The 16,807-nt window shown below is 40.0% G+C and overlaps 1 protein-coding gene across 1 annotated transcript in view; it reads right to left on the minus strand.

The window, feature by feature from the left end:
* Positions 1-16,807, minus strand: part of FMN2 (formin 2) — a 159,134-nt gene that overhangs the window by 124,378 nt on the left and 17,949 nt on the right. The gene's annotated exons all lie outside the window — the stretch shown is intronic.

Here is a 16,807-nt window from a genome sequence, read left to right on the forward strand (position 1 = left end):
GGATAAAGAAGCTGTAGTACATATATACAATGGAATACTACTCAGCCATAAAGAGGAACACATTTGAATCCATTCTACTGAGGTGGACGAACCTAGAGCTGGTTATACAGAATGAAGTAAGTCACCAAGAGAAATATAAATACTGTATACTGACACATACATATGGAATCTTAAGAGATGGCACTGATGAATTTATTTTCAGGACAGTGATGGAAAATGAGACATAGAGAACAGAGCTATGGGGAGCTATGTGGGAGGAGAGGAGGGAGAAGGGCAGATGTATGGAGAGAGTAACACAGAAATTTACAATACCATATGTAAAACAGATAGCCAATGGGAATTTTCTACACAACTCAGGGAACTGAAACAGGGGCTCTGTGACAGGCTGAAGGGTGAGATGGGGAGGGAGATGGGATAGAGGTCCAGGAGGGAGGGGACATGGGTGTACCTATGGCTGACTCTTATTGATGTATGACAGAAAAGCACAAAATTCTATAGAGCAATTATCCTTCAATTTAAAAATTTTTTAAATTAAAAAGATTAGGCAGGTGGCAGCCATTGATTTCTGGAAATACATGAATAACCAGACATCTTCAAGAACATTCTTGAGTTTCAGAACTGTAAAGTGTTCTGTGAGGAATAAATGGACTGAATGAATGATACTGTCAAATGAAACTTGAGAGTATCATTTGAAAAATAATATTCAATTATATCAGATCAGATCAGACCAGGCGCTCAGTTGTGTCCGACCCCATGAATCGCAGCATGCCAGGCCTCCCTGTCCATCACCAACTCCCAGAGTTCACTCAGACTCACGTCCATCGAGTCAGTGATGCCATCCAGCCATCTCATCCTCTGTCATCCCCTTCTCCTCTTGCCCCCAATCACTCCCAGCATCAGAGTCTTTTCCAATGAGTCAACTCTTCGCATGGGGTGGCCAAAGTACTGGAGTTTCAGGTTTAGCATCATTCCTTCCAAAGAAATCCCAGGGCTGATCTCCTTGCAGTCCAAAGGACTCTCAAGAGTCTTCTCCAACACCACAGTTCAAAAGCATCAATTCTTCGGTGCTCAGCCTTCTTCACAGTCCAACTCTCACATCCATACATGACCACAGGAAAAACTATAGCCTTGACTAGATGGACCTTTGTTGGCAAAGTAATGTCTCTGCTTTTCAATATGCTATCTAGGTTGGTCATAATTTTCCTTCCAAGGAGTGTCTTTTAATTTCATGGCTGCAGTCACCATCTGCAGTGATTTTGGAGCCCCCAAAAATAAAGTCTGACACTGTTTACACTGTTTCCCCATCTATTTGCCACGAAGTGATGGGACCGGATGCCATGATCTTCGTTTTCTGAATGTTGAGCTTTAAGCCAACTTTTTCACTCTCCACTTTCACTTTCATCAAGAGGCTTTTTGTTCCTCTTCACTTTCTGCCATAAGGGTGGTGTCATCTGCATCCTGAAAGATGATGCTGTGAAAGCGCTTCACCTCAATATGCCATCAAATTTGGAAAACTCAGTGGCCACAGGACTGGAAAAGGTCAGTTTTCATTCCAATCCCAAAGAAAGGCAACGCCAAAGAATTCTCCAACTACCACACAATTGCACTCACCTCACACGTTAGTAAAGTAATGCCCAAAATTCTCCAAGCCAGGCTTCAGCAATACGTGAACCATGAACTTCCAGATGTTCAAGCTGGTTTTAGAAAAGGCAGAGGAACCAGAGATCAAATTGCCAACATCAGCTGGATCATCAAAAAAGCAAGAGAGTTTCAGAAACACATCTATTTCTGCTTTATTGACTATGTCAAAGCCTTTGACTGTGTGGATCACAATCAACTGTGGAAAATTCTGAAAGAGATGGGCATACCAGACCACCTGACCTGCCTCTTGAGAAACCTATATGCAGGTCAGGAAGCAACAGTTAGAACTGGACATGGAACAACAGACTGGTTCCAAATAGGAAAAGGAGTACATCAAGGCTATATATTGTCACCCTGCTTATTTAACTTCTATGCAGAGTACATCATGAGAAACGCTGGGTCGGAAGAAGCACAAGCTGGAATCAGGATTGCTGGGAGAAATATCAATAACCTCAGATATGCATATGACACCACCCTTATGGCAGAAAGTGAAGAGGAACTAAAAAGCTCTTGATGAAAGTTAAAGAGGAGAGTGAAAAAGTTGGCTTAAAGCTCAACATTCAGAAAATGAAGATCATGGCATGTGGTCCCATCACTTCATGGGAAATAGATGGGGAAACAGTGGAAACAGTGTCAGACTTTATTTTTTTGGGCTCCAAAATCACTGAGGATAGTGATTGCAGCTATGAAATTAAAAGACACTTACTCCTTGGAAGGAAAATTATGACCAACCTAGATAGCATATTCAAAAACAAAGACATTATTTTGCCAACAAAGGTCCATCTAGTCAAGGCTATGGTTTTTCCAGTGGTCATGTATGGATGTGAGAGTTGGACTGTGAAGAAAGCTGAGCGCCAAAGAATTGATGCTTTTGAACTGTGGTGTTAGAGAAGACTCTTGAGAGTCCCTTGGACTGCAAGGAGATCCAACCAGTCCATTCTAAAGGAGATCAGTCCTGGGTGTTCTTTGGGAGGACTGATGCTAAAGCTGAAACTCCAATACTTTGGCCACCTCACGTGAAGAGTTGACTCATTGGAAAAGACTCTGATGCTGGGAGGGATTGGGGGCAGGAGGAGAGGGGGACGACAGAGGATGAGCTGGCTGGATGGCATCACCGACTCTATGGACATGAGTTTGGGTGAACTCCGGGAGTTGGTGATGGACAGGGAGGCCTGGTGTGCTGCAATTCATGGGTCGCAAAGAGTCAGACACAACTGAGTGACTGAACTGACTGAAGATATGGAAACATCCTAAATGTGCATTAACAGATGAATGTATAAAGAAAACGTGGTCTATGTATACAGTGAACCATTCAGCCTTTATAAAAAAAGAAAGAATAAAATTTTGCCATTTGAGACAAATGGATGGACCATTATGCTATGTGAAATAAGTCAGACAGAGAAAGACAAATACCATATCATCTCATTTATATGTGGAATTTTTTTTCAAAAAGCTCACAGAGAATATAATGACAGTTACCAGAGGTGGGGGTGAAGGCTAGGTGAAATGGGTGAAGATGGTGAAAAGGTACAAACTTACAGTTACAAAATATAAGTAACTGTACTTAACAGATCTTAAAAGTTCTCATCACAAGAAAAAAGGAATTTGTTAACTATGTATGTTAATGAATGTTAGCTAGATTTGTTAATGAATGTTAGCTGGATCATTTAATAATTTATATATTGTTACCATCTTTCTAAATTCCATATATATGCGTTAGTATACTGTATTGGTGTTTTTCCTTCTGGCTTACTTCACTCTGTATAATAGGCTCCAGTTTCATCCACCTCATTAGAACTGATTCAAATGTATTCTTTTTAATGGCTGAGTAATACTCCAAAAGAGACACTGATGTATAGAACAGTCTTATGGACTCTGTGGGAGAGGGAGAGGGTGGGAAGATTTGGGAGAATGGCATTGAAACATGTAAAATATCATGTATGAAACGAGATGCCAGTTCAGGTTCAATGCACGACACTGGATGCTTGGGGCTAGAGCACTGGGACGACCCAGAGGGATGGTATGGGGAGGGAGGAGGAAGGAGGGTTCAGGATGGGGAACACATGTATACCTGTGGCGGAGTCATTTTGATATTTGGCAAAACTAATACAATTATGTAAAGCTTAAAAATAAAATAAAATTAAAAAATAAAAAAATAAAATAAAGAGGGAAAAAATAATTTATATAAATATCACATTATGTTATACACCTAAAACTAATATGTTGTTGTTGTATCCGACTCTTTGTGATCCCACAGACTGCAGCATGCTAGGCCTTCCTGCCCCTCACCACTTGCCAGAGTTCTCCCAAGTTCATGTCCATTGAATCAGTGATGCCATCCAACCATCTTTTTTTTACAGTATAAAAGGCAAAAAAACTAATATAATGTGTATCAATTGTAACTCAATTAAAAAAAAAACTTCAATGAGAAAGTAAAAATGATGTATGTGTATATAAACAAATTTATCATGATTGTGGATTTGAAATCTCAGTTACTTCACTCTTCTCCAAACTGATGGCTAAATCTGATGAAGTTCTAATTGACATCCCAAGTGTGCCAGTGCCTTTTAGGGGGATATGATAAACTGATTCTAAAATGTATATTCAAAAGAGCCTAAAATGACCAAGATAATCTTTAAAAAAAATCAAAGGGACTTCCCTGGTGGTACAGTGGATAAAGAATCCATCTGCCAACGAAGGAGACATGGTTCAATTCCTGGTCCAAGAAGATGCTGCATGCTGTAGGCAACTAAAGCCACAACTACTGAAGCCTGCATGTTCTAGGGTCCGTAAGCCACGAGTAATGACCCTCTCTGCTGTAACTACTGAAGCCCATATGCCTAGAGCCTGTGCTCCACAAGAGAAGCCAACACAGTGAGAAGGCCACACACCACAACAGAGAGTCGCCCCTGCTGACTGCAACTAGAGAAAGCCCATGTGCATCAACAAAAACCAAGCGTAACCAAACATTAATTTTTTTAAATATCAAAGCAGAGAGATTATTCCAGACATCAAGACATTTTACTATGCAATAATAATTAAGCATGCTAACATTTTTACAAAGATATACACACACAGTAGAAAAGAGATTCACATAGCAGACTCTCACCTATACAGATAGATAATACAATATGAACTGTGCCTCATAAACATACTTTCAAGGATGATTATAGATTTAATCTAAACAACAAAGCTTCTGAAGATAATAGAGGAAGACATCTGGTTGCTTGCAGAGTAGGCAAAGACTTTGAAACAGAGCACCCATTACACAAACTATGGAGCTAGCAACAGATAATTCAGACTCCATTAAATGTAATCATCAAAGGACACCATGATATCGATGAACCTATTTGCAGGGAAGGAATGGAGACACAGATGTAGAGAATAGACTTAAGGACACAGTTGGGGAGGGAGAGGGTGGGGCATATGCAGAAAATAGCATCAACATACATACTCTATCAGGTGTAAGATGATAGCTGGTGAGAAGTTGCTGTTTAGCACAGGGAGTCCAGTCTTGTGCTTGTGGTGACCTGGGTGGATGGGATGGGGGAGGCTCGGGAGGGACATGATGTATGTATAATTATGGCTGATTTGCATTATTGTATGGCAGAAACCAACACAACATTGTAAATATTTAAAAACAAAAAATAAAAATAGATGATAATTTTTAAAATTAAAAAAAAAAAACACACCATGAAGAAAGTAAAAGCTTAACTGACCAAGGATCTGAATCCATAATAAAGAGCTGCTACAGCCACTAAGAAAAATACAATCAACCCATAGAAAAATGAGAGAGAAGCCTCAAAGGAGAACCCAAACATAATAAAAAGTTACTGACCACATTAATAATCAGAGAAAGATAAACTGAACCACAGTGATATAATATTACACAACCATCAGAATGGTCAGTCATACAAAAAATAAGACCATAATAGTACCAAAGTTGCCAAGAATGTAAAATAATGGGAATTCTCATATATTGTTGACTGAACTATCAATTGGTAGAATTACTTATGAAAAATATTTCACCATATCTTATAAAGGTGTGCTGCTGCTGCTGCTGCTGCTAAGTTGCTTCAGTCATGTCTGACTCTGTGCAACCCCATAGACGGCAGCCCACCAGGCTCCCCTGTCCCTGGGATTCTTCAGGCAGGAACACTGGAGTGGGTTGCCATTTCCTTCTCCAATGCATGAAAAGTGAAAATGAAGTCGCTCAGTCATGTCCAACTCTTAGCAACCCCATGGACTGCAGCCTACCAGGCTCCTCCGTCCATGGGATTTTCCAGGCAAGAGTACTGGAGTGGGGTGCCATGGCCTTCTCTGGTTCTTATAAAGCTGGACATATGCATATCTACCCCCAGGCATATATCCAACAGAAATGTACAAGAATGTCATGACAGCATTTTAAAATCACTCAAATGAAAAACAGGTATGTTCACAAACAGCAGAGTAGCTAGATAAAATATGAAATCTTCACACAGTGGGAAACCATGAAAAAATGAAAATAAATGACAGTTTCCCTGGTGGCTCAGACTGTAAAGCATCTGCCTGCAATGCAGGAGACCCGGGTTTGATCCCTTGGTCAGGAAGATCCCCTGCAGAAGGAAATGACAACTCATTTCAGTACTCTTGCCTGGAAGATCCCATGGATGGATCCCATGGAGCCTGGTAGGCTACAGTCCATGGGGTCACAAACAGCTGGACATGACTGAGTCACTTCACTTCACGTAAAGTGAGCAAAGTAGCAGATACAAAAGAGTGTGTACTGTAGGACATATTTATCAAAGTTCCAGAAACAGGTAAAACTACACCACAATGTTTCAGGACTGATACTAGGTTGCTATGTGTTATGTGATAAGTCACTTCAGTCATGTCCAACTCTTTGTGGCCCCATGGACTACAGCCCACCAGGCTCCTCTGACCATGGGATTTTCCAGGCAAAAGTACTTGAGTGGGGTGCCACTGCCTTCTCCTACTTACTTTTAATATTTTCTTTTGGCACAGTAGGGGCAATATAATTTTGTATATTCACTTCCTTTTAAGCAAAAGTCTAAATTAGAAGCAATGACAGTTTTATAAAAAATGGTCCTCAGTAAACATTTCTGGAGTGTGAAATTAGCAAGTTTTTGGAGTGATGTTAACAGCAAAGCCAATTTCACCATATAAAAAATTTTCATTGTGGGATATAAACATTACCTGTTTTATAGAAAAAGTATTAAAGATAACTTAATACATCAAAATTATTAGGTTTATAGCTGTGCTTTATATAAAATGCCTTCAAAATTTAAATGTAATTCCCTTGTATCGCAGTAAAGTCCACATCTCTGTAGTATCTATCACTTGCATTAGAGTGTCAAGAAACTGTTTTCACTGCCCTAGAATACAGATCCTGGTTAAGCCTTAAAAGCACATTTGCAAAATGTTGGTTTTAACATAAACCTCAATTTCAGTTTAAATTAAGTAGGTTCCCATTTTTAATACCACCTAAATACAATATACTGAAAGAGATTATGTAGGACTCGTATTATTTCTTCTTTAAAAGTCCAGTGAAATTCACCACTGAAGTCACCTCAACCCAGGATTTTCTTTGTTTTGCTAACAAGCTTGTTTTATAAATGACAAAAAAAGTTTAAAAAGGAACAGGGAGTAAAAACGTAAAACAACGTTAAAAGAACTGTGCATGTGGATACATACATGGATGAAAATAATTCTTATTCACTGAGATGGTTTGAAAAATTTGTAAGAGCTCAAGAGAAAGTAAAAATGTCCAAACTGCCATGACCTTGGGCTTTTATAAATTTCCTCTCAGTGAACATATATTATTTGCAACAACAACAAAAACAAAACAAAAACAACAAATAACAGTCAGAGTTTTCAATACATGGAAGGGAATTTCCTCACACCTAGTTCTGAGCCAGTAGGGTTGATGGGGTTCCTGACTTGGTGACAAGTTTAGAGCAAAGCATGTTTCACTGTGAAGTTGCTATTAACTGGTTTCACCTGTCTTCCACTTCTCATAGTCAGAGCAAAGTAACACCTGCCTTTCAGGACGGTGAGGAATACCATTTTGAACTTCATGACCAGGAAGATATGTAAAGCTGTTACTCCTATTCAATAGAGAAGACAAAGAAGTTAGCTATTAGAGCAGGGGGAATTCATGTTGAGCTGGGACAATGGAGTATATCTTTCCAATGACTAGAGGTCATTTAGAAGATGCTGATATTAATATATTTCTAATGAGGCCACACCAACTCACTCTAAGCTCTAGTTATCATATGGAAGATGGTATAAAGAGACATTTCCTAGGGTATATTTTGAAAACCACAAGAAAAGGTACCTTCATAATTTGGTATTAGTTGAACAAATACCCCAACTTCTCAAAATTTCTTGTGAGTCTCTGCCTGTATTTTACCACAAGAATATCCTACCAATAGTAACATATTACAAATAACATACATTCTCAAAATTAAAGGAAATAAAACTATCAGGTTGGGGGAACAGCTTTTACAATGACTTTCCTTAAACCTTTTTTTGGCTCCAGATAAAATAGTGTGTATAATATTTTGTAGCACTTGAGTTAATCCCATAAGTAAAGATAGGGAACTGGAAATAGTGTAAGTCCTGTTTCTGACTAATTTTATAGGATGTAGTTGGTCAAGCTCTGTTTGTCCAAATATTTAAGAAATCAGTTGGAGAGAAAACATCATATGAGTTCTCCTTGGTGGCACCATTGCTGCTGCTGCGTCGCTTCAGTCATGTCTGACTCTGTGCGACCCTATGGACAGCAGCCCACCAGGCTCCTCTGTCCATGGATTTCTCTAGGCAAGAATACTGGAGTGGGTTGCCATTTCCTTCTTCAGTGGCACCACTAGCACAGTGTATAGTTGGAAAGTAGAGGATATTCATATGAGGACAAGAGTAAGAATTGAGATTCCAAAGAATGAATAACAAATATGATATTGAACATACAAACATGGTACTAATTAGCTCATTTCTTCCAAGACGTGACATCTGAATTCAAACACTTAAATCACCAATATTCAACCCATCATTTTCTCAACTAGATACCTTAAGAGAATCTGGATACAACAGAGGCCGCATTCAGGGTTCAGAAGGAAGTTGCTTAACAATTAAGCAGACACAGTTACTGGACAGGTGAGCTGGTCAGTGGTGTACTGACAAGAGGGACGAGGTGGGAAGGCACAACCTTGGAAGAGCCCATCAGGTGGATCAAACTCAGGCAAAGGAGAGTAGATGGACTTCTATGATTTTTAAGAAGTATTTAACCTAGAAGTTCATTTTTATTCAACTTAACACCTGAATTGTCGGTTGACTATGAAGGAACAAAAATTTCACTCAAGTGTAAATGTCTCTTTCCTAGGGAGGAAACATGCGTCACAGACCTTACTCATGGCACAGATTCAAATATATTTATTATGTAACAGCAGTAATGCTGTGAACATCATTCAGGGAGGTCAGCTGACTTACTCAAGGTCATTGTAAATCCCCTCCCAAAAAGTAAGGTTTCCTACATCCAACTAAGCATACAAGATTTCCTGCAATACACAGAGCCTATTCTCAGAGACCCTGAAAACTCATGGTTTTTTAAAAAATTCCAAGCTGAATATAACTTGACATTTTCTCTAGTTTAAATATGTAACATTGCTTCTAGTATTATCTAGCTGAAAGAATTTTTTTTTTTTAAATGCAAGAGGTAGGATGTTGTGGCAATTAGCACCTTGGTTCCTATTTTAAATTTTGAACAGTTACTTAATTTCCCTGAACCTCACTCTTCCCGGGGTAAAATGAGGATGCATGTGTGCATGTGTGGATGCTCAGTCATGTGTGACTTTTTGAGACCCCATGGACTATAGCCTGCCAGGCTCCTCTGTCCATGGAATTTTCCAGGCAAGAAATACTAGAGTGGGTGGCCATTTCCTACTCCAGGGTATCTTCCTGACTCAGGGGCTGAACCCGTGTCTCTTGCATCTGCTGCATCGGCAGGCAGATTCTTTACCACTGAGCTACCTATAGCTTGAGGTAATTTTTGCAATCACAGTGCTTCAAGCTCTAGCAAATGTTCAATAAATAGCATCAAATGCAGTTAATAATAATGGTTAATATCCTAATCATTTACTACTCTCACCTTCAGATGACCCAGATGACAAAGCTATGACTTCTCTCAATTACTGACATTTCCAGGAAAGCACTGAACTAGTAGAATAAGGACTTAAAAACACCATTTCAGCGAAGGCACACACGCCCACAGATTCACACTGCTACACACAGACTTCAACTCTCAGGAATAATTAACTGAAACCAATGACTTCACTCCTGATACACTGGAAAATGCTATAAAGTTCCCTCCATTCCCACAGAAGATGGTCTCAACATAAAGTATTACTAATAGCACAGCACTGTTGGGGACAAAATCATCTGTCAGAGTAAACAATGCAGACTGTTAAGCAGGTCAACAGCTACACACTTTTGTGACTAAAAAAAAAGCTTTAATTTTCATTGTCTGGATCTCAGAAATACAATTAAGAGGAAATGAGGGAGGCCTTCAAGATGGCAGAGGAGTAAGATATAGAGATCACTTCCCTCCCCACAAACACATCAAAAAACTAGTACAGCCACTATGGAGAACAGTGTGGAGATTCCTTAAAAAACTGGAAATAGATGCCTTATGACCCAGCAATCCCACTGCTGGGCATACACACCGAGGAAACCAGAAGGGAAAGAGACACGTGTACCCCAGTGTTCATCGCAGCACTGTTTATAATAGCCAGGACATGGAAGCAACCTAGATGCCCATCAACAGATGAATGGATAAGAAAGTTGTGGTACATATACACAATGGAGTATTGCTCAGCCATTAAAAAGAATACATTTGAATCAGTTCTAATGAGGTGGATGAAACTGGAGCCTATTATACACAGTGAAGTAAGCCAGAAAGAAAAACACCAATACAGTATACTAACGCATATATATGGAATTTAGAAAGATGGTAATGATAACCCTGTGTGCGAGACAGCAAAAAAGACACGGATGTATAGAACAGTCTTTTGGACTCTGTGGGAGAGGGAGAGGGTGGGATGATTTGGGAGAACGGCATTGAAACATGTATAATATCATATATGAAACAAATTGCCAGTCCAGGTTCAATGCATGATACTGGACGCTTGGGGCTGGTGCACTGGGACGACGAAGAGGGATGGTACAGGGAGGGAGGAGGGAGGGGGGTTCAGGATGGGGAACACGTGTATACCAGTGGCAGATTCATGTTGATGTATGGCAAAACCAATACAATATTGTAAATAATTAACCTCCAATTAAAATAAATTTATATTAAAAAAAAAATACATCTGCACGTGGAACAACCCCTACAGAACACCTATTGAACGGTGGCAGAAGACCTTCCAAAAAGGCAAGCTAATCTCTATATGATGGGGTAGGGCAAAAGAAATAACAAAAAAAGAGAGATACAAAGGATTTGGCTTGGAACCCACACCTCTGAGAGGGAGCTGTGAAGGAGGAAGTTTCCACACACCCAGAAAACCCTTCATGGGCAGGGACAGGGGAACCTTGGAACCTCAGAGGAGAGTGCAGCAACAGGTATGTGGAAAGCAATGCTGAGAGAATTTTACACAGGGATGGAAGCTAACTACCACTGCCCAGCCTGAGACACTTGTCTGCATGCCTTCCAGGGTAGGTAGGGGCTGGAAGCTAAGGCTCAGGCTTTGGAGGTCTGATCCCAGGGAGAGGACTGGGAGTGACTGCCATGAAGACAACCTGAAGGGGTTAGTATGATACAGCTGAGGGAGTCCACAGAAAAACCTGGGCCTCCCATGGAGATAAGAGATCATTATCACAGGGAAGCTCTAACTCCACAAGCTCTCAGACAGCAAGATGCAGCCTTTGCAAGTGCCACAGGTGGGATGAGCCATGGCTGCAGTCTGTGACTGCAGAGGTGGGAATGCTGGCCGGCTGCTGCCAAGGCCAGCTTGTGTGCTAGTGGGGGATGGGAGGCAGGGGGGAGGTAAGGCTGTGGTCTGTGACCCCAGAGGTGAGGTGTGGACTGCCACCAAGCTGTGAGCAGGTGCAGGTCCCTGTGGACACCTTTCAGGGAGCCTGTGCACCCTAACACTATTGAGGGACCCATGACCCAGGGCCAATTCCCCTAGGAGAGTGCACAACCCACCTCAGGCTGTAGCACCTTCCCAAAGGCCTCTGCGGCAGGCAGTCCCCACACATCACAACTGTGATCCTGTATCCTTCCCCCTCCCTGGCCACACTGAGCAAGTGAGCCCTAAGCAGCCGCTCTTTCTCCTTCCCCTTGTCTGGGTGGGAAACAGATGCCAGAGGACTGCCTACAAACACAGGCAGGACCAAAACCAAAATGGGGCACACCAGGGGTTGTGTGGCTAAAGAGGAAGGAAATGTGCTTGTGCAACCACAGCAAGTTCCCCCAGTTGGGATGAAATTCCCCCAGTTGCTTGCGACTGTGGACTTTGGGGGCAATGGTGGACTCTGGAAGCAAGTACAAGCTAGAGTAAGCCCAGATCCGAGTCTGAGCTGACCTCACAGTGCCCAAGGCAGGTCCAGAGAACTTCCTAGTAGAATCGGAGGACCTCACTGTCGGGGAGAGGACACTCACAACTGAGTTCAGGGAAAATACTTTTCTTACTAACACTATCTCTATGTTTTTGTCTTTTTTTCTGCTATGTTCTATTGCTTTTTAAAATTATTCCTTTAATTTTTATTTTTTTAATTACCTTTTCTATGCTTTTATTTTTAAATTTTATTTTTTCCTATGTCTACAGTACTTTTTCACTATATTGTATTTTTTCCATGTTTTTGGTTTTTGTATTTTACTAGTTTTCAGTGAAGTTGCTCAGTTGTGTCTGACTCTTTGTAACCCCATGGACTGTAGCCTACCAGGCTCCTCTGTCCATGGAATTCTCCAGGCAAGAGCACTGGAGTGGGTTGCTATTTCCTTCTCCAGGGGATCTTCCTGACCCAGGGAATGAACCTGGGTCTCCCATGTTGCAGGCAGATGCTTTACCATCTGAGCCACCAGGGAAGCCCCTAGGGGTTTGTTTATTGGTCTGATTACTCTCTTCTGTCTTAGTTCCCCTTTTCATTCTTCCTTTTTTTTTTCTCTTGTCTTTTCTTTTTATGAGTGTATGTGAGTTTATTTGTGTTTCTGTCTGTTTAGTTTTACCATTTGTTTCAGGGTTTTGTCTGTCCATTCTTTGTTTGTATGTTTGTTGTTTTTTTTTTTTCTTTCTTTTTTCTATTTCTTTCTCTTTCTTCTCTGCATTGTGTAGAGTCTTGGTACTCCAGCCAGGAGTCAGGCCTGAAACCTCCAAGGTAGGAGACCTGAGTCCAGGATGCTGGACAATCAGAGAACTCCCAACCCCATGGCATATTAATCAATGAGAGCACTCTCAAAGGCCTCCATCTTACTACTAACACCAAGACCCACCCAAGGCCAGCAAGCTCCAGTGCCAGAGCTGCCCAAAACCATACCAAGCTCATAGACACTCCAAACACATCATTGGATATGGCACTGCCCTTCAGCAAGACAAGACCTAGATCCACTCACCAGAACACAGGCACCAGTCTCCCCTCTACCAGGAAGCCTTCACAAGACACTGGTCCAACCCCACCCAGGGGAACAAACCTCACAAGTAAAAGGAACCTGAAACCTTGCAAGCTGTGGAAAGGAGACCCCAAATACATTAATTAAACAAAAGGAAAAGACAGAGAAACATACAGCAGATGAAGGAGCATGGTAAAAACCCCCAAGACCAAACAAATAAAGAGGAAATGGGTAGTCTACCTGAAAAAGAATTCAGAGTAATGATAGTAAAGTTGATCCAAAATCTCAGAAATAAAATGGAGGCATAGATAAATAGGATTGAGGTGTGGGTTGAGGACATACAAAAGTGTTTAATAAAGACCTAGAAGAAACAAAAATCAGACAATCAGCAATGATAACACAGTAATTGAAATAAAAAATACACTTGAGTGAAACAACAGCAGAGCGAGGCAGAAGACTGGATAAGTGAGCTGGAATATAGAATGGTGGAAATAATGGAAGCAGAGAAGAATAAAGAAAGAATGAAAAGAAAAAAGGACAGTCCCAGAGACCTCCATGTGCTTTACAACATTAAGCACACCGACATTTTGTCCAAGAGGAAGAGGATAAAAGAAAGGGTATGAGAAAATATTTAAGGAGATTATAGTTGAAAACTTCCCTAACATGGGAAAGGAAATAACCACCCAAATCCAGGAAGCCTAGAGAGTCCCATACAGGATAAGCCCAAAGAGAAACACACCAAGACACATATTAATCAAACTAACAAAAATTAAACACAAAGAAAAGGTATTAAAAGCAGCAAGGGAAAAGCAACAAATAACATACAAAGGAATCCCCATAAGGTTAACAGCTGATCTTTCAGCAGAAACTCTGCAGGCCAGAGGGAGTGGCAGGATATACTGAAAGTGATGAAAGGAAAAAAACTACAACCAAGATTACCCTACCCAGCAAAGATCTCATTCAAACTGGATGGAGAAATTGAAAGCTTTTTTAATTTAAGCAAAAGTTAAGAGAATTCAGCAACACCAAACCAGCTTTACAACAAATGCTAAAGGAACTTCTCTAGACAAGAAACACAAGGAAAGAAAAGACCGACAAAAGCAAACCCAAAACAATAAAGTAAATGGTAACAGAATCATATATATCAAAAACTAACCTAAATGGAAATGGATTAAATGCTCCAACCAAAAGATACACACTGGCTGAATGGATACAAAAACAATATCCATATATATGCTGTTTACAATAGAAATACTTCAGGCCAAGGGACAGGTACAGACTAAAAGGGGCTGGGAAAAGAAATTTCATATGAATGTAAATCAAAAGAAAGCTGGAGTAGCAATACTCATATTAGATAAAACAGACTTTAAAATAAAGGATATTACAACAGACAAGAAAGGATACTACATAATGATCAACAGATCAATCCAAGAAGATATAACAATTATAAATATATATTCACTCAACATAGGAGCACAATACATAAGGCAAATGCTAACAACTACTAAAGGGGAAATCAACAGTAACACAGTAACAGCAGGAGACTTTAACACTACCACTCAGACCAAAGATAGATCATCCAAACAGAAAATTAATAATGAAACACAAGCCTTAAATGATACATTAGACCATATGGACCTAACTTATACAGGATATTCCATCCAAAAGCAGTAAAATATACTTTTTTCTGAGGTACACATGGATGTTCTCCATGAAAGATCACAGCATGGGTCACAAAGTCAACCCCTGGTTAATTTAAGAAAATTACAATTGTATGAGTCATTTTTTCTGACCAAAATGCTATTAGATATCAATTACCAGAAAAAAAAACTGTAAGAACACCCCACAAACACATGGAGGCTAAACAATACACTTTTAAATAACCAAGAGATCACTAAGAAATTCAAGAGGAAGTCAAAAGATACCTATAAACAAGTGACAATGAAAACATGACAATTCAAAACCTATGGAATACAGCAAAAGCAGTTCTATGAGGAATGTTTAGAGCAATACAATTCTACCTCAAGAAATAAGAAAAACATGATCAAGTGGAATTTATCCCAGGGATGTAAGGATTCTTCAACATATGTAAATCAATCAATGTGATACAAAATATTAACAAATTAAAAACAAAAAACATATGATCATCAAAATAGATGTAGAGAAAGTCTTCCACAAAATTAAGTATCCATTTATGATTTAACAAACTCTCCAAAAAATCGGCACAGAAGGAAACTTTTGTTGTTGTTAAGTCATTAAGTTGTGTCCAACTCTTTTGTGACCACACAGACTGTAGCCTGCCAGCCTCCTGTATCCATGGGATTTCTCATACAAGAATACTGGAGTGAGTTGCCATTTCCTTCTCTGGGGTATCTTCCTGACCCAGGTATCAAATCCAAGTCTCCTGCATTGGTAGGTGTATTCTTTACCACTGAGCCACCTACATCAACATGATAAAGGTTATATATGACAAACCCACAGCAAACATTATTCTCAATGGTGAGAAACTGAAAGCATTTCCTCTAAGATCAGGAACAAAACAAGGGTACCCATTCTCACCATTGTTATTCAATATAGTTTTAGAAGACCTAGACATGGCAATCAATACAAAAAGAAATAAAAGGAATCCAGATTGGAAAAGTGGAGAAGGAAATGGCAACCCACTCCAGTATTCTTGCCTAGAGAATCCTGTAGAGGAGCCTGGTGGGCTCCTGTCCATAGGGTAGCACAGAGTTGGACACGACTGAAGCGACTTAGCATGCATTCATGCATCAGAGAAGGAAATGGCAACCCAGTCCAATATTCTTGCCTAGAGAATCCCAGGGACAGAGGAGCCTGTTGGGCTGCCAACTATGGGGTCACACAGAGTTGGACTCAACTGAAGCGACTTAGCAGCAGCAGCTGCAGCAACAGATTGGAAAAAAAGATGTAAAACTCACTATTTGCAGATGATGTGATACTATACATAGAAAACCCTAAAGATGCCACCAGAATATAATCAATGAATTTAGCAAAGTTACAGGATACAAAATGAATACACAGAAATCTCCTGCATTCCAATACACTAACGATGAATAATCAGAAAGAGAAATTTAGGAAACAATGACATTTATCACTGAAACAAAAAGAATAAAATACCTAGGAATAAAACAACATAAAGTGACAAAAGAACTGTATGCAGAAAACTGCAAGACACTGATGAAAGAAATAAAAAATGACACAGATGGACAGATAAACTATGTTCTTGGATTGGAAGAAGCAATACTGTGAAAATGACTATACTACCCAAAGCAATCTACAGACTCAATGCAGTCCCTATCAAATGACAAATGGCATTTTTCACAAAACTAGAACAAAAAAATTTACAATTTGTATGGAAACACAAAAGACCCTGAATAGCCAAAGCATTCTTGAGAAAGAAAAATGAAGCTGGAAGAATCTACCTTCCTGACTTCAGACTATACTATAAAGTCACAATCCTCAAGATAGTATGGTGTTGGAATAAAAGCAGAAATACAGACCAATGGAATAAGATATAAAGCCCATTACATCAATGGACAC

The sequence above is a fragment of the Bos mutus genome, chromosome X (assembly GCF_027580195.1).
Source record: "Bos mutus isolate GX-2022 chromosome X, NWIPB_WYAK_1.1, whole genome shotgun sequence".
In the NCBI taxonomy this organism is placed as follows: Eukaryota; Metazoa; Chordata; class Mammalia; order Artiodactyla; family Bovidae; genus Bos; species Bos mutus.